The 19,263-nt window shown below is 41.3% G+C and overlaps 1 protein-coding gene across 1 annotated transcript in view; it reads right to left on the bottom strand.

Annotated features, from left to right (window-relative positions):
• LOC122655318 (beta-glucosidase 42) overlaps window positions 1-19,263 on the bottom strand; it is a 92,049-nt gene that overhangs the window by 17,992 nt on the left and 54,794 nt on the right. The window lies entirely within an intron of this gene.

Here is a 19,263-nt window from a genome sequence, read left to right on the forward strand (position 1 = left end):
GAAATAAATTTCTGTAAATAAAGGATAGGCCATAAAGCTTAAAAATTGAATACCTTCACATGTTCAGCATTCATTAAACAAAGTGCTTAATCAACATAAGATACTGTTGAATGTTCACAGGTTATCCGTGACCCATACCCGGATCCAGACCCAGATACATTAAAGTGTTCAGGTTCATTATGTACATGTTGCACATGTGATTTGGCTGTGATTTTATTTCCTTTATTGTATTGATCTCTGATTATAAATAAAGAGGCTGTGGGCACATTCACACATTGTTCATAAGCCACATTCAAGCAATTCCACATGGCATCAGAGCGGGAATCCATCCGAGGATCCTGGAGATAAATTTTTTTCGGTGTTTGAGCACTTTATGACTTAAATTCATTCAGCAGAATTTTTTTCTCCCTTCCTGGTGATTTTTTTTCAAACCAGCCACCATACCAGAAGATTCCGACATTACCACTGCCTCCTCTGGACACGAAGGTGTGACTTAGCGTTATTTCCTTCCGTTCCAGACTAGCTCCAGTAAATTGAATGGTAGCAATTATTTGTTGTGGTCTCGCTCCTGTCTCTTTGCTATCGGTTCCCGTGGTCTCTCTGGGTATACAACTGGAATGGTAGCCAAACCAGCTAAGGCTGGTTCTGCACTTGACAAGTGGGTGACTTCCACTTTTCTTGTCATGTCATACCTTGTCAACTCTATGGAACAAGAAATCGCCGGGCGTTAGCTTCTTCTTGACACGGCTGCAAAGATTTGGAAGACAACCAAGGATACATACTCTAAGGTTGGCAATGCTGCTGCTCGGTATGAGCTTCGCTAAAAAATTCTTCAGACGAAGCATCTCGAGTTGTCTCTTTCCCAGTATTACTCCAAGTTGTGTACCATGTGGCAACAATTGGATTTTTATGGAACTTTTACTGCTACCTGTGATGCGGATACTACTACGTTTCAGAAATGGGAAGAGGACTTGCATGTTTTTTATTTTCTTGTTGGACTCAATATTGAGTTTGATCAAATTCCGGCTTCCGTCCTCAATCAAGACCCTCTTCCCTCTCTGGAACAAGCATATTCTCTTGTCGCTGCTGAAGATGATAGCCAGGCAGCAATGATTCAGCCTGCTACCCAGGAACGATCCGCTCTACTCTCTGGCCCTCACTCTAGTACGTGGGAATTCTGCCCGTAGTACTGGAAGTCTAGAACTGATCGTCCGAACAATGATCGACCTTCGGTCGAGTGTGATTATTGTGGCAGGGAGCGTCATACAAAGGACCGTTGTTGGAAGCTTCACGGCCGTCCAGCAGAGACCCGGGGACGTGGTTCCAATCGTTCTTCCCGGGCAAATCAGGCTGTTTCTGATGACCATTTTTCTGATCCGGCTGGCCCTCTTTCTCATGATGAGATGCAGCACCTCCACACTTTGATGACCAGGCTGGACACTAACGCTTCCTACGCTTCTTCTACGGCTGCCTCTACCATTTCCTTTCCCGAGAATTCTGGTTCAAGTATTTCTATTAGTGGTAGTTGCACCTCTGTTGATTCCACCACCTAGGTGATTGACTCTCGCGCAACTAATCACATGACAGGTTCTCCTTCTATGTTTTTAACTTATTCTCCTTTACCTTAATTCCAAAGTTCATGTTGCTGACGGTTCCCTTTCCCCTATCTCTGGAAAGGGGACTGTGCAGTGTTTGCCTTCAATGCGTCTTTCCTCTGTCTTACATGTTCCTCAATTCTCTACTAATCTCTTATCTATTAGTAGTCTTACCAAGGATTTGAAATGCAGAGTCACATTCTTTCCTTCTCACTGCTTGTTTCAGGACTTGGACACGGGTCGTATGATTGGTAGTGGTAAGGTGGTCGTTGGTCTCTATGTACTTGACTGGTCTTCTTCTACAAATTTTGTTGCTTTGGTTTCACATGGCTCTAGTTCAGCTTCTGCGCCTGATGAACTTCATAATTGGCATCGTCATCTTGGTCATCCCTCTCTTGGGGTTTTAAGTTTTAACTACTTTATTTCCATCTTTGATTAAGAGATGTAATCCGAACAATATTAGTTGTGATGCTTGCATATTTGCTAAACAAACTAGAATAATTTTTCCAATTTCTGATAAAAGAAGCCTAGTTCCTTTTGGCTTGATTCATTCGGATGTGTGGGGCCCTGCCCGATGTCTTTCTACTTCTAGATTTCATTAAATCGTTACTTTCATTGACTGCTTTAGTCGGACCATATGGGTTTATTTGATGAATCAGAAGAGTGACGTATTTACTTGTTTTTAATTGTTTCATAAAATGGTCGAGACTCAATTTGCTGCCCGAGTGAAGATTGTGCATACTGACAATGGAAAGGAGTATATGGACGGCCGCCTTCGAACTTACTTTGACACTCATGGGATTATACGTCAGACCTTGACAGTTGCTGAGCGAAAAAGCCGCCATCTCTTGGAGGTTGCTCGCTCTCTCATGTTTACCATGAATGTCCCTGCACGGTTTTGGGAGATGCTGTGCTTGCTGCCACCTATCTCATTAATCGCCTACTACTCGGGTCTTGGATGCTCGCTGCCCACTTGAAGTCCTTCTAGGTAATTCCTCCTTTGTTGTACCTCCAAAGGTGTTTGGGTGTGTGGTTTTTGCCCGCAATCATCACCACATTGGCAAGCTAGATCCTCGCGGTCTTCGATGTGTTTTCTTGGGATATTCTAGCACTCAGAAGGGCTATAAGTGCTACCATCCTCCTACACGGCGGATGATTGTTACGATAGACGTTGTTTTTCGTGAATCTGAACCATATTTTTCACCCACTACAACCCTTCAGGGGGAGTCTAGGAGTGAAGATGTGTCTCCTCTCATTGAACCATTGGAGGTTGAGATTCCAACTATTGAAGAACCATCTACAAAATTAGAGCTTCAAGATGGGATCACTGGATAGGAACAAGATCAGGGGGAGCTTCAGGAGCAGCCTATTATTCAGGGGGAGACTGGAAAATATGCTTACTACAAAGAAACACTTTCCAGAGGAACATGGCACAAAAAGACTACCACCACTGACCCACCTCCACTTGTACTACCGGCTCCAAGTTTTACTCAACCTGCTCCGAACTCTACTTCTGGTAAGCCTGTCTATGATCCTAGTCTTGATTTATCTATTGCTATTAGGAAATCCAAAAGGAGTTGTACTCAACATCCCATCTCTAATTTTGTGTCTTAGATTCTCTATCTCCTTCCTTTCAAGCATTTGTATCCTCCCTATCCTCTGTCTTTATTCCTAACTCTTGGCAGGAGTCTATTGCCGAACAAAAGTGGAAAGAAGCAATGAATGAGGAGATGAATGCTCTGGGAAAGAACAAAACCCAGGAATTGGCATCTCTTCCACCGGGGAAGAAACCAGTTGGCTGCAAATGGGTCTTTGCCATCAAGCAGAAGGCAGATGGGTCGGTTGAGAGGTACAAGGTCAGCTTAGTTGCAAAAGGGTTTACACAAACCCACAGCATTGATTACCAAGAAACATTCGCCCCAGTTGCGAAGATGAATATAATCGCTTGTGCTGTTAACCAAGGCTGGGAACTTCAGCAACTAGACGTAAAGAATGCCTTCCTCCATGGTGATCTAGAAGAGGAGTCTACATGGAGATTCCACCTGGGTTTGCTACTTCAAAGACTGACGGAAAAGTTTGTCATCTGAAGAAAGCATTGTATGGCTTGAAGCAATCACCAAGAGCTTGGTTTGGGAGATTTCACAAAGCTATGGTGTCAAACGGCTACAAGCAGAGTAATGCTGATCACACATTATTTATAAAGAAATTGGGGCAGCATATCATAGTGTTGATTGTCTATGTTGATGACATTGTGATCACTGGAAGTGATACTAAAGAAGTGAAGAGGTTGAAGAAGTACCTGGGGACTGAATTTGAAGTAAATGATCTAGGGAAACTTAGATACTTTTTGGGAATTGAGGTTGCCCACTCAGCACGTGGCATCTCTCTGTCTCAGCTAAAGTATACCCTTAATCTGGTCAGTGAAACGGGAATGCTAGGATGTAAGCCTGCAGACACACCACCGGAGCCTAATACTCATCTGAAGAGCAAGGAAATCCAGTTGATAAAGGCAGCTATCAAAGATTAGTTGGTCGGTTGATATACTTATCTCATACTCGACCTAACATAGCATTTGCCGTGAGCTTGGTCAGCCAATATATGCGTGACCCTCACTCTTCTCATTTGGAGGCTGCCTACAGAATCTTAAGGTACTTGGAAGTCTTCACCAGGAAAAGGAGTTTTATATTCTCCTTACAGCCATACTCGAGTAGAATCATATACGGATGCTGACTGGGCCAGTTGCCCTGATGACATGAGGTCTGCATCAGGGTATTGTACCTTTGTTGGAGGAAACTTAGTCACTTGGAAGAGCAAGAAGCAATCTGTTGTTGCTCGATCAAGTGCTGAAGCTGAATTCAGGGCCATGGCACATGGAGTTTGTGAGTTACTATGGTTACAAGGTCTTCTACATGACCTATACCTTCCCACAACTCTTCCCATGCATCTCTACTGTGACAGCAAATCTGCCATTAGTATAGCACACAACCCAGTCCAGCATGACCATACCAAACATGTGGAGGTTGATAGGCACTTCATCAAGGAAAAGCTGGAGCAAGGAGTTATATGTGTTCCGTTTGTGCAGTTTAGTGATCAACTAGCAGATGTCCTTACTAAAAGTCTTTGTCACAAGTCTTTTTCTTCTGTAATAGCAAGTTGGGCATGCATGATACATATGCACCAACTTAAGGGGGAGTGTTGAATGTTCACAGATTACCTGTGACCCAGACCCGGATCTAGACCCGGATACATTAAAGTGTCCAGGTTCACTATGCCATGTTGCACATGTGATTTGGCTGTGATTTTATTTCCTTTATTGTATTGATCTCTGATTATAAATAAAGAGGCTGTAGGGACATTGTTTATAAGCCACATTCAAGCAATTCCATAGATACATACAGCCACCTTGAGGGGAAGACTAACATATGGCTTAAGGTCACACACGAGGTATATCAAAAGATCAAGGTGAAAAGGATAAGCCCATAAAGATAAAGTACCTAGCTGACAGGTTCTTATAGCTGTCTGGAACCAGTGTCGAGACAATTTTCCCCCATAACCATTTGTCAGGTTATTGACAAGTTTCTCCCATACATTTCTCCAGACTCCAGTAAACTTAGAAGTTATAATAACTCCATTATCTACGAAGTTGTCACCGATTCTATAAAATCATGCTCATTTATAAAAACAAAAAAATTTATCCAACTCATAACCTGTTGAAATGCATAGCCATCTTCCATTTATGGGAGTATGATGAGATGTCAAGACTTATCCCCAAAAAAGTCCCATCATTAAAAGAGTATCCACTCTAGGAAGGGAGAGGAAGAAGGGTTAACTACTAGTAAGGCCCAACTGCAGGATTTCCTTGACATGAAAATTAGGACCAAGGCGGTGTAATTAATTAACTCAGAAGTGCAAATGTCAGTGGAGGTGGATGTCTTAAAGAAGATCAAGGACAAGCGCCATACCATCAACAAATAGTATCCAAGAAGTTAAAAGTCACCAAAATGCTCGGGAGCTTAATGAAGGATGATGTTCATCTTGAATTGCATCAAGAGATTAGAGGAAGGAAATTATAGAGAAAGCAAATAAAGATTAATGAAGCAATCTTTGTAACAAATATAAAGACAGAAGGCATTGTTTCAAAAGAGGTTGTTAATTACATTTGTCACCCCTCACGCCATAGTTCAAAAACTCGGCGAGATCTCGGAGAAATCTCTAGAATCTCGGATATCTCGACCTGCCCGAGACGAAAATATATACGAAACAAAAGACATGCAATGTTTCAACCGAGACAACCGAGATTTCAGCAAGATTTCGGTACTGTTTGTACCATCTCGCCGAAATGGCACAAACCCATATGTGAAACCCGCCTCTTAATCGGGTCTAATTCGAACTTGTGTAATGCCTGGTTCAAGTTCAACTACTATATATGCCTCTGCGATGTGGGCATTGTCTGTCGAGGAAATGGATCAATTCCCCGTCTCACTAACACCAGACTCTAAAGAACCATCTAATATAGCCCTTGTGGAATCCGAAGAGCTCAGTCAAGCACCGCACATTTCCTGTACTTGCGAGGAGTGTGGGACAGAGCATATAAAGAATTTGTCTATTTCAGATGCCGACCAATAGGTACAAATCCTCTCTAGTTATTAAAACCAAATTTCTATTTTTCGTAATCCGAGCCGATCGGCCGTGTTTATCAGACTGCCACTATAGACTGGCCGTGTCGGCTCAATATTTACTTTTATCCCATGGATCCCACACGTTCCAATTTTTGTTAAAACTCTCGTGTCTTATATCATTATGATCCAAATAACACTCAGGACATCCCGATTCTGGCATCGGAATCCACTAAGAACTTAAAAATCACTTTTCAAGAACTCATTCTCTTTTTAGCCTTAACTAAACATGCCCTAAGGGCCATCATATATATATATATATATATATATATATATATATATATATATATATAACACTTAGCTTTGAGAATTCATTTCTCAAAGACAATTGCTGAAATCGGTTGGAAGGAGAGGAAGCTAAGAGAGAGAGAGTCTGGAAACTCTTTGCTTGGGCTGCATGCTACCAAATCTTTTTCCTCACTGTGTTGATCAACTGTAGGTAACCCCCAAACCCTTCTTATAGTTTCCAATTCTGTTTTGGTCATCCATTAATTCTGTTTATGCTGTTCCTGAGTTGCTACAACTCAATTCTTCAGTTTTCTCTTCAATTCTTCCAAATTCTTATGCGAATTTGTAATTGCATGTGCGATACTTTGATCATGCATGCAATTAGTGCTAATTGACCCAAAACATGGGTTCACAATCTTCCCTAACCCCTTTAGGTTCTTAGAAGTTAGAACTGGGTTTGGAGATCAAACTAGTCAAATTCTGCAAAAATCTAGGTTCTATTAAGGACCTGGAAGATCAAGGCCGGACTTCCGGACCTTGACAGGGCCTGACAATCCAGGTCCCTGCTGACTAGTGTTTTTGCCCACTTTGGGCTGGATTTTGGATGCATGCCCAGTGGCCTATTCTAACCATTTGCAATGTCTTACTAGGGCTTTCCTACTACCTTGAATCACCTCTTTGTTCTTCATGTTCCTCAGTTTAATACTAACCTTTGTTGAAAGACCTAAGAATGCTAGTTTAGGCATTTTGTCAAACACCTTGTAGGCACTAGAATAACAAGATCTTCCCAATACTGTTGAACTCCTTCACTTTAAACATAATGCAATCAAGCCAAGGCACAAAACAAGTAAAATGATGCTTCGAATGCATCAAATAATAAAAAAAATATTTTAACTAACTTAGTGGCTAAACCAAAATACAGCCAAAAAATAAATAAATAAACTTAAAGAAGAAGTAGGAATGATGTTGAGAAATGGAAAAAATTTCTAACTTAGAGTGAAAGAATGTTACCAAGAGATGGTTGATCTTCAAATTTGAGTTGTAGAGCTTTGGTAGTGTTTAGAGCGCCTTAGATCCTAGTTGTTAAGGCGCCTAGGCGAACCAAGGCGGTGGAAAGGACTACAAACCAAGTCGACACCAACAAGCCAACAAGGCGTCAGCTAGGCGACCAAGGCGACATCAAATGTCAAGGTGAGAGAAAGGTGCCTGGACGCTAAGGCGTCGCCTTGACAACTATGCCTTAGATTAGAATTCCTCAACCTTGGAAACCTATTGGAGCATTGAGGAGAAGAAGTGAAGAAATGAAGAATGAGTTTTGAACTAATTTTATAAACCAGGTGGATACCAGGTGAATATCCGGGTCTATTACCCCTGATCATCCAGCCCTGGCATCCGGTGGACAAAACAAACAATGAGGTTAGTATATTAAAAAAATATTAATAAAAAAAAATATATATATATATATATATATACATATATAATGTTGTATGTATATATTAATATATAACAATAACGATGAAGCAAAAATCTATTTCTTTTTGCAAAATCAAGTCCATGTCCTCACAGGTTGGTTATTTTCATCTCTTGGGTACCCTATCCTGTGTGAGGAGTATAAAATACTAATGTTGTAGTGAGAATGCCTGACCATCCTTAGTGACCTAATACCCCGTTTTCTTGTGACAGGAAATGGTCGTGTCGTGTGAATTTAACTTTTCCCTATCAGCAAGGACATTGGCCACTACTTCTATTATTGTTCTGCATCACTAAATAATCCTTAAGTCAGAACTGGTTAGAATTTTGGTGGAGTGGTCCGTGAAGGTACTGAACCCTACATCCTAACAAACTGATTTCTGAGTCCAACAGACAAGTGTGATAGATGTTAGGGTGAATTTCGAGACGAAAAGGGATTTGCAATAATGGATTAATAGAACAGAACACAGAAATATAGATAAAAGTATAATGATCAGATTATATGAATATGTCATGAACATAATAGAATAAGATAGAGGAAGAAAAGAAATGCACACAGAAGAACAGGAAGAGTAATTGAATATAAAATAGAGGAAAAAGCCATAGTTATCGTAGCCTAGCAAAGCGCCCCTTGAGGTAGTAGGTGTGATTGTTTGCCTTAGGAACCTAAGCGTTCGGAAAAAAACCTGATGATCTTTCTCAGGCAGTGCTAATCTCAAACTAGTGAAGCCCGGTGGGAAATCAGCTTGCGGCAGGATCGTAGGTATAGAGATAACTCTAATATGCATGAAATTCTGGTTAGTCTATTTGTCAAGGAGAACAAGTTTGTAAAATATTATGTTGAACTAATAGTCAGATTTAAAGGAGAATAGCTCAACTTGAAAGATCCAAAGCTGAAGCAAGGAGACAACTGAGAAAACATCTAGATTGGGCTAACGCCTGTAGAATTGAACAGCGGAGATATTTCCTATACCAAGCAGAAGTGGTTAGGAATGAAATATTTTATATTGACACTCAGCTATACATAAATAGAAAGACACTTAAACAATTTGCACTCTAATTGCATGAGGTACATAAACAAACTTAGAAGACGAATCTTCAAACTTAATACAATCATTGAAGCTTCCTGGGAGCGGGAGAGATACCCTCATCTTTTTCGGCTTACTAGGTATGACAATTTCGAGGACGAAATTTTTGTAAGGAGAGGAATGTGAAACCTGCCTCTGAATCGGGTCTAATTCAAACTTGTGTAATGCCTGGTTCAAGTTCAACTACTATATATGCCCCCGCGATATGGGCATTGTCTGTTGAGGAAATGGATCAATTCCCCATCTCACTTACACCAGACTCTGAAGAACCATCTAATATAGCCCTTATGGAATCCAAGGAGTTCAATCAAGCCCCGCACATTTCCTGTACGTGCGAGGAGTGTGGGACAGAGCACATAAAGAATTTGTCTATTTCAGATGCCGACCAATAGGTACAAATCCTCTCCAATTATTAAAACTAAATTTCTATTTTTCGTAATCCGAGCCGATCGGCCATGTTTATCGGACTGCCACTATAGACTAGTCATGCCAGCTTAATATTTAGTTTTATCCCGCGGGTCCCGCAGGTTCCAATTTTTGTTAAAACCCTCGTGTCTTATATCATTATGATCCAAATAACACCCCGGACATAATTTCCCGATTCCGGAATCGGAATCGACCAAGAACTTAAAATCACTTTTCAAGAACTCATTCTCTTTTTAGCCTTAACCAAACATGCCCTAAGGGCCATCATATATATATATATATATATAACACTTAGCTTTGAGAATTCATTTCTCAAAGACAATTACTGAAATGGTAGGAAGGAGAGGAAGCTAGGAGAGAGAGAGAGAGAGAGTCTGGAAACTCGTTGCTTGGGTAGTATGCTACCAAATCTTTTTCGTCACTGTGTTGATCAACTGCAGGCAACTCTCAACCCATTCTTATAGCTTCCAATTCTGTTCTTGACTTCTTGATCATCCATTAATTCTGTTTTTGCTGTTCCTGATTTGCTACAACTCAATTCTCCAATTTTCTCTTCAATTCTTGCAAATTCTTATTTGAATTTGTAATTGCATGTATGATCCTTTGATCATGCATGCAATTAGTGCTAATTGACCCAAAACCAGTCAAATTTTGCAAAAATCTAGGTTCTGTTAAGGACCCGAAAGGTCAAGGCCGGACTTCCAGACCTTAATAGGGCCTGACAATTCGGGTACTTGCTGACTGGTGTTTTTGCCCAGTTTGGGTTTTGTATGCATGCCTTGAGTGGCCTATTCTAACCATTTGCAATGTCTTACTAGGGCTTTCCTACTACCTTGAATCACCTCTTTTTTTGGGAAAACTCTTCTATCTTCTTGGCTCATTCCAAGGTCTAAGGTGAGTTGGGGTTTGACTTAATTTTTGTGTTCTCATATAAAAATGCTTGCATTTGTATGATCCTCATGGTATGCATCATGTACAGCATTAAATTTATGCCTCTCATTTTATGAATCATGCACCCTATTGTTAATCCTAGATACCATTTATGATTAGTTAGAGTACTGTTAGTACTATGTATTCATCATTGTTGCTGAATTTATGTATTATGATGTGATGACCTTTTGTGGATGCCTTTGCCAAGCATGATAGTTACGAAATCAGAAGTAATAGTTATTGTTAGAAAGTGGATTATGTAATTATGTTTATATAGCAATTCATGTGTCCTTGGGTGGACATGTATATGGAACACGGTGCCCTCTTGGATACACAATGTCATCATTTAATAAATGCATGGTTAGGTTGGAAACCCCTCGGCTACAATCCTTACCAACAGGGGTTTAGGTGCTGGATAATCAAGTACTCGATGGTTGGAGTGGGGGGGGTATACCAGGATCGGGGGAGGTCTTGATTATCGGGGTCTGCCTGAAAGTTTAGTACTGGGTGCCAAGCGTGGAGGTGGGCTCCTTATGGTAATGGCTGTGGAAGTATTGCGGCGATGAAGAAGAAGTGACCCAAGATGCTTCCCGAGTCAGTACAGTAGCTTGAACCTAGTGACTTAGCCTGTTTACTAAGTCGATAATTTAAATAATGAATTTATACATGCATCATTGGAATATTTGTGTATGTTGTGTGTTCCCCTCATGCTCCCTATGGTTACCCTTGTGTTCCTGAGTGGACGTGTATATGGAACACGGTGCACTCTTAAACACAACATATCATCATATAGAACTCATGGCTAGGATAATTCTTCCCTAAGCTACAACCCTTACCAACAAGGGTTAGGAGTTGGGCAATTAAGCATACGGTGCCTGGAGTAGGGGGGGTTACCAGGATCAGGGGAGGTCTTGATTATCGGGGTCTGCCCGAAGGTTTAATAATGGGTGACAAGCGTGGAGGTGGGCTCCTTATGGCAATAACTGAGGTATTTCGGCGATAAGGAAAGTGACCCAATATACTTCCCGAGTTATTGCAGTAGCTTAAACCTAGTGACTTAGCTTGCTTGCTAGATGAATAACCAAATAATAATTGCAATCATGCAATCTAGACTCTGTGTGTGCTTGCATGTATCCCCTCTCATTGGGCTCACTGGAGCTCACTCCCGTGGAAATTTCTTTTTAGATGTCTGTGCAAGTGGTGATGACACTACCTTTACCAATGATGGAAGAAAGGGATCCATCAGCAACTTTAACCTTTTCCTTACCAAAACAGATAGAGTAGGAATTATAACACTGAGAAAGGCTTGTCATATGGTCAGTGGCTCCAAAGTCAATGACCCGCATAGAAGTAGTAGAAAGGCCAGATGTAGAGGCCTGTAAAGTGGAAGCTGAAGAATCTGGCATTACAGGTGTAGAGGTAGAGCTGTCCAAATATGACAAAACCCTACGAAATGCTGCAATATCATCAAAAGTGAGGGATCTAGTATATGTTTGTAGTCCCTAAGTAGATCCCAAGGGTGCAACCCTAGTCATCGAGGTGCAAGCTCTAGCTCCTCCTCTCCTGCTGCCTTACATACCAGGGGGACAGCCATAAAGGATCCAACTGTTGAATAATGTACACCAAAATACTGTGGAGGTGTTCTGGTCTTTTTTCTGTTTTAGGTATCCCCTAGTTAAGTCGGCTATGCTAGTGGTATTTTAGGCTTTATGTTGTAACTCTTTTTATTATAAATACATAGGCTTGTGTGATCGTATAGATCATTCAAACATTCTCCTAATTCCTGTTTTGTTAACATGGTATCAGAGACACTTTCTCTGATCTTCCCTTTTTTGGTTTTCTTCTCTTATTAGGGCAGATCTAATGAGGTGATCATACGATCTAGATGCTGTCCTCAATTCCACCTCTTCAACAGATGGTTTAATCAAAATACCAAGTTCGATAGCTGTGCCCTTGTTCCTGCGATTTTTTGGTGATCTCCCCTTCTTGCAGATTAGCTTCTTCTTTGCCTTGGAAGCTGTTTTTACCTATTGGAGATTGATCATAGCAGTATTGGACAGCAGATATTACAGAAATTTCATTTTATTTGAAGCCTATACCCAATATCGATCTCAATTCAGGGTTTTGAAAAACCCTGACTTTTAATCGATTTTTGGGTTTTTTGTTCTTTGCTTGGGCTGATCTTTGGAGATCTCATTCATACTACTTCAAGGAGGACTCGACATTACTATCAGCCCCTTTCGAGTTTTTTTAAGACCCCTAACCCTAATCAACCTTCTCTTTTAGGGTTTTTTTTCAAAACCCTGATTCTTATTGATTTTTGGGGGATAGGGCTGCTTGTTGCTGCTATTACTTTCAAGGTTTCTTTGCAGCCAAGAGGATCACTTGACCTTATTTTTAAGGTCTTTTACTTCTGATTTGCTGCCAAGGACTATATTCATCATGCCAGACTCTGATATGACCACGGCTACTTCTGGAGGAGATGGTCAGTCCAGGACTGAATTCCTCCCTTATGCTGCTTCCATTAAACTTTATGGCACGAATTATCTAATGTGGGCCAGATCTCTCTCTTTGACAGTAGCTGGAAGAGGACTCAGTGCCCATCTTAATGGCACCTCTAAACAGCCCATTGAAGAGGGCCCTTCTTAAGCTCGATGGAATGCCAATGATGTTATGGTTATGTCCTTTGTTCTGAACTCCATGCCTCAAGAACTCTCCAGCCAGTACCTTCTCCTTGACACAGCCGCACATATATGGGCTGCTGCTAAGGGAACTTATGGACAATTGGGGAATGATGCACAAGTTTATGACATCCAGAAGACACTCCATACCACTACTCAGAAGGAGTTGTCAGTTACCAAATACTATGCTGTCCTAAAGAGCTTACGGCAACAATTGGATCACTATGCTCGATTTCAGCCCTCTACACCTGATGACATTACTGCCTATTCCAAGAATGTGGACCAGTTTCGGGTTTATGATTTCTTGGCTGGTCTTAATGCTGAATTTGATCCAATTAGAGTGCAAGTTCTTGGTAGAATTCCTTTCCCAACATTGGAGCAGGCCTTTACTTATGTTCACACTAAAGAGACACGTCGGGCTGCTATGATGTTGACCCCTACAATTGAGAGATCAGCCCTATAGGCTGCTGGTTCCAACTCTTCTACTACTACTGAGAGTACTGCTTTTGTTGTTGCTGCTCCTGCACGTGAGCCAATCAAGTGTGATCATTGCAACAAACCCTATCACACTAAGGCTCAGTGCTGGAAATTACATGGGAAGCCCGCTGATTTTGAGACCAAACGTGGTCGTGGTAAACCTAAAGACAAGGCTAATCACACTGAAAGTGTAACTACAACCCCTACTACTGAACCGATTTTCTCCCTGGAAGAATTTCAGGCTATCAGGCGTATGTTACAGACTTCTGCTGCCTATACTACATCTACTGCCAATTATTCCACACCATCAGATTCTCATTTTGCCCGTTCAGGTATTCCCTTTGTTGGTCATTGTGCATCGGTTGTCTCCACTCCATGGATCATAGACTCCGGTGCCACTGATCACATGACAGGTTCTTCTAGCCTTTTTCATACCTATTCCCCTACTTCTGAAAGGGATAAGGTTAAAATAGCTGATGGATCCCTCTCATCTATTTCCGGGAAAGGATCCATTAGTTGTTCCCCTTCTCTTACCTTGTCTTCTGTGTTGCATATTCCCAATTTCACTACTAACCTTCTATCTATTAGTAGTATTACAAAAAAATCTGAATTGTAAAGTGACTTTTTTTCCATCTCATTGTGTCTTTCGGGATCTGGACTCGGGGAAGACGATTGGATCAGGTAAAGTGCAAGGTGAATTGTACCTGCTTGATGGTGACCCACTTGATACAAAAGCTTTACCTTCTTAGCTATGTCAGCCTGCATCATTCTCTTTTGAAGTACACAAATGGCATTCTCGACTAGGACACCCCCCTTAGGAACTTTATCACATTTATTTCCAGCATTAATAAAAAATTGTAATAAGGAAGCTTTTTTTTGTGAGCCTTGTGTCTTGGCCAAACAGACACGTTCAAGCCATCCCATTTCTAATAAAAGGTCTTCTTCCTTATTTTAATTGGTTCATACTGATGTGTGGGGTCCTAGTCGAAAAGCTTCTCTCTCTAGTCATAGGTGGTATGTCACTTTTATAGATTGCTATTCCCAATTCACTTGGGTCTACCTGATGCATACAAAAAATGAGGTTTTTTCCTGTATTCAGCATTTTCACACAACGGTCCAAACCCAATTTAATGCTACTCTCAAAGTCTTGAGAAGTGACAATGGGGCAGAGTATATGGAAGGTCAGTTCCAAAGATACCTTGCTGCCCATGGGATTTTACATCAGACCAGCTGTGTTGATACTCCAGCCCAGAATGGTGTGGCTGAAAAGAAAAACCGCCATCTCTTGGAGGTGGCCAGAGCACTTATTTTTGCTCGACATGTTCCTTCCTTTTATTGGGGAGATGTTGTCCTGACTGCGGCCTATTTGATTGATAGGCTGCCCAGTAGGGTTCTTGACTTTAAGGCCCCTGTCGAGCTCTTACTTGGCTCTTCTTCTTTTATTGTTCCCCCTAGGGGGCTGCATTTGCTATGCCAGGGATACTCGATCCCCTGGTAAGCTTGAACCCCGTAGTCTCCGCTGCATTTTTTTAGGGTACTCTACCACCCAAAAGGGGTACAAGTGTTATTATCCTCCTGCCAGACGTGCATTGATCAGTATGGCTGTTGTTTTTCATGAGACTATCTGATTATTTGTCCCCACCTCTTTAGGGGGAGAGCGTTAGGGAAGATGTGCTGACCATAGAACCTCCCCTACAGTCTGTTTACAATGAGTCTGTCCCTAGTCCTCCCACTCCTAGTCCTCCCTCTACTTCAGGGGGAGAGGTTCCTATATAGGAGGAGACCATCCCAAATGATGTTGTTGACATTCCTACTCAAGGAGAGCAGACTCCAGTCCAGAAAACCATTAGTGAATTTCAGAGGAGGATTAATGAATCTAATGTGCAAACTTATACAAGGAAACATAAGCAGCTTCAATCAACTATAGCACCAGTACCCATCCAATTGCCGAACCTGGTTCCAGAACCTGCCTCTCCACCTGGTAATACTTCTTCTCCTGATTTACCTATTGTTATTCATAAGGGTGTCAGGGCTTGCACTAAGCATCCTATATCCCATGTTGTTTCTTATGACTCCCTTTCTCCATCTTTTCGTGCTTGTGTTTCTTCTCTTGCTTCTGTTTGTATTCCTAACAATTGGAAGAAAGCTCAATCAGATGGAAAGTGGAAAGCAGCAATGATGGAAGAAATGGAAGCCTTGAAAAAAAATAGCACATGGGAGCTTGTGATTCTTCCACTTAAGAAGAGAACTGTTGGATGTAAGTGGGTGTTAGTAGTGAAACAGAAGATGGATGGCACTGTGGATAGGTATAAGGCACAACTCGTGGCAAAGGGGTTCACCCAGACATACGGCATTGAGTACCAGGAGACCTTTGCCTCTATTGCAAAGCTGAATACTATTCGGGTTTTGCTATCCTGTGCAATCAATCTTGGATGGGAATTGCAACAGTTGGATGTGAAGAATGCTTTCCTCAATGGAGAACTGGATAAGGAGGTGTATATGGACATTCCACCAGGGTTCTCTTGTGACAAAAACCAAGGTAAGGTGTGTAAATTGAAGCATGCACTTTACGGGCTAAAGCAGTCACCTCGAGCATGGTTTGGCCGGTTTCACAAGGCCATGATTTCTGTGGGCTATAAGCAGAGTAATGCTGATCACACTCTGTTTATAAAGAGGGTTGGTGGAAAACTCACTGTTCTTATAGTCTATGTTGATGACATAGTGGTCACTGGCAATGATGGTGATAAGATCAGCCAGTTGAAGTCCTTTCTTGGCCAGGAGTTTGAGATTAAAGATCTAGGAAAGCTAAGGTACTTTCTTGGGATTGAGATTGCCAGATCTTCTAAAGGCATTTTTCTTTCCCAAAGGAAGTATGTCCTAGATTTATTGGCTGAAATTGGTTTGTTAGAATGTCACCCTTCGGATACTCCTATGAATGCTACTGTTCGTCTCATGGAAAAGAGGGTGAACCTGTTGATAAAGGCCGGTACCAAAGACTAGTGGGGATGTTGATTTATCTCTTACACACACATCCGGATATTGCTGTTGCTGTGAGTACTGTGAGTCAGTTTATACATGATCCCTACTCTTCTCATATGGAGGCTGTTCTTCGTATCCTTCACTACCTGAAGTCAGCTCCTGGAAAGGGCATTCCCTTGTCTTCTCATGGTCACCTACGGATAGAGGCGTACACTGATGCTGATTGGGCTAGTTCTACAGATCACAAGTCTATCTCTGGATATTGTTCTTTTGTAGGTAGCAATCTTGTCACTTGGCGTAGCAAGAAGCAGAATGTGGTTGCTCATTCTAGTGCCGAAGCAGAATTTCGTGCTATGGCACAAGGCATTTATGAGTTACTTTGGCTCAAAGGCTTGCTACAAGACCTTGGGGTTCCTATTCGTCTTCCTATGATGTTGTACTGTGACAACAAGGCTGCAATCAGTATTGCACATAACCCGGTACAGCATGATCGTACTAAGCATGTTGAAGTGGATAGGCATTTCATCAAGGAGAAATTGGAAGAAGGGCTGATTTGTGTTCCCTTTGTGAACTCTGCTGATCAACTTGTTGATATTTTCACCAAGGGATTATTCGGAAAACTGTTTCATCCTAATTTAGTCAAGTTGGGCATGATTGACATTTTTGCTCCAACTTCTGGTCTTTTTTCTGTTTATGTAACCCCTAGTTAAGTCGGCTATACTAGGGGTATTTTAGGCTTTATGCTGTAACTCTTTTTATTATAAATACATAGGCTTGTGTGATCGTATAGATCATTCAAGCATTCTCCTAATTCCTGTTTTGTTAACACCAACATCTCTCTCTCTCTCGTGTGTCCAGATTTCCCACAATGGTTACAGCTGAACCTATCCATGTCATTTCCTTTGGTGGAACCTGCCCTCGTCTTCCAATAGCTGACATAATGTGGGAATACATGAAAAATGGGGGTGATACCCAAATCCAATGGGGAGTACACACTCTACCCAAATAGAGACAATTTCTCTCAGGTAACACTTCTACAAATAACCTCTGTAGATGCACTGATCTTGACAAGCTGAAGAAACACGCTTACAAGATGGGAGTCATACCCAAAGTCTAATGGGGAGGATATTCTCAACCCTAAGAAGGATTTCAAACACTGGTGAATGTAGTCCAGCAACTAAAGAAGGTAAAGTATAGCCTCATTACACAACCACTAGAGGAGATCAAACAACACCAAGCAGTTCCACTTCGAAAAAACAATATCTAAATGGGAGGAACTTCACTTAAACAAACCCTCCGCACTTTTGGTTTTCAGCAATGTTTTACCATATTAAGATTTATGAAATTTTCAGATTTGAGAAAAACCTCAGCATTAGAAAGTTGAAAACTTCACCTACTGCCGAAAATCCAGTTTTTGTTCTTGAACTGGGGGTTGACTTTTTATCCTTTTGGATTTGATTTTTTAACTATTTTTATTGGATTCAAATAGGGAGTATTTTCTTAATTATGAATAATATCTTAAGTAAAAGGCATAAATAAGTGTTTGTCCTGGTTTCTGGCATAAATAAGTGTCTGTCCTAGTTTCCAGCTAGGTTTCCTGAAGTTTCGATGGGGATAAGTGACACTTATATAGGTGTTCAGGTCAAAACTAGCGAAATATGGTCGAAATTTGGTCGAGACATGTTGAAACTGATCGAGTTGGGTCGAAACATGGGACTTTTAAAGTCGACGACTATCTCGTATTGGTTTCTTATGAAACCGAGATTTAGTTCCATAACTAGCCATAGGAGCAAATGTCTCTTGATAGTCAATCCCATATATTTGATTGTACCCTTTGGCCACCAACCTTGCCATGTACCTCTCAACTGTACCATCAGACCGATACTTAATTATGTAGACCCACCTGCATCCAACTGGAACTCCCCCCCTAGGTAGATCTACCAATGTCAAAGTACTATTCTTTCTAAGAGCCATCATTTCCTCAAACATGGCTTGCTTCCACTTTGGGTCAAACATAGTTCAGAGACATTCTTGGGAATGGAAACAGAAGAGAGAGCAACAGTAAAGGCAAGACCTGTAGGAGAGAGCATCATAGGAAACAAATTGGGCTATAGGATTAGTACAGACTCTCTTTCCCTTTCTAAAAACAATAGGGAGATCTAAATCAAAAGGAAGAGGAGGGATGTCACTTGACTGAGGATGGTGGAGAGCAGGATATGTATCCAAAGAGGACTCTTGGCAGGTCTTCTTCTTCCTCCAGCAGCCTCTTTGTACACATTTAACTCCTTTGCATTGTCAGAACCAACACCTGATTGATCATCAATATCAACCACATCTACTTCTTTGTGTTTCCCAATGTCAAGCATAAAGGGAAAATTAGGTAGGAGAGAAAGACAGGGAATATCATCAGCAGGCTTTCACTCACACAATTCTCCCCTTGAAAAGGATGCTAATGAGGGGCAAAGAAGGGTACGGATTCAATGAAGGTGACATCTCTGAAGAGGAGACGCCAACAAAAGGAAGGATGATAACATTGTAGGCTTTGGTAGTAGAAGAATACCCACAAAAGAGGCATTTGAGAGCCTTGGGGTCAAGTTTAGTCTGAGAGGATTTGTTAATATGAACATAACAAAAACATCCAGAGACTTTGGGAGGAAGAGAGAAAGTAGAAACCTGAGGAGAAAAGGCTTCCAAAGGAGATTTGATACCAAGA

Source organism: Telopea speciosissima, chromosome 3, assembly GCF_018873765.1.
Source record: "Telopea speciosissima isolate NSW1024214 ecotype Mountain lineage chromosome 3, Tspe_v1, whole genome shotgun sequence".
Taxonomy (NCBI): domain Eukaryota; kingdom Viridiplantae; phylum Streptophyta; class Magnoliopsida; order Proteales; family Proteaceae; genus Telopea; species Telopea speciosissima.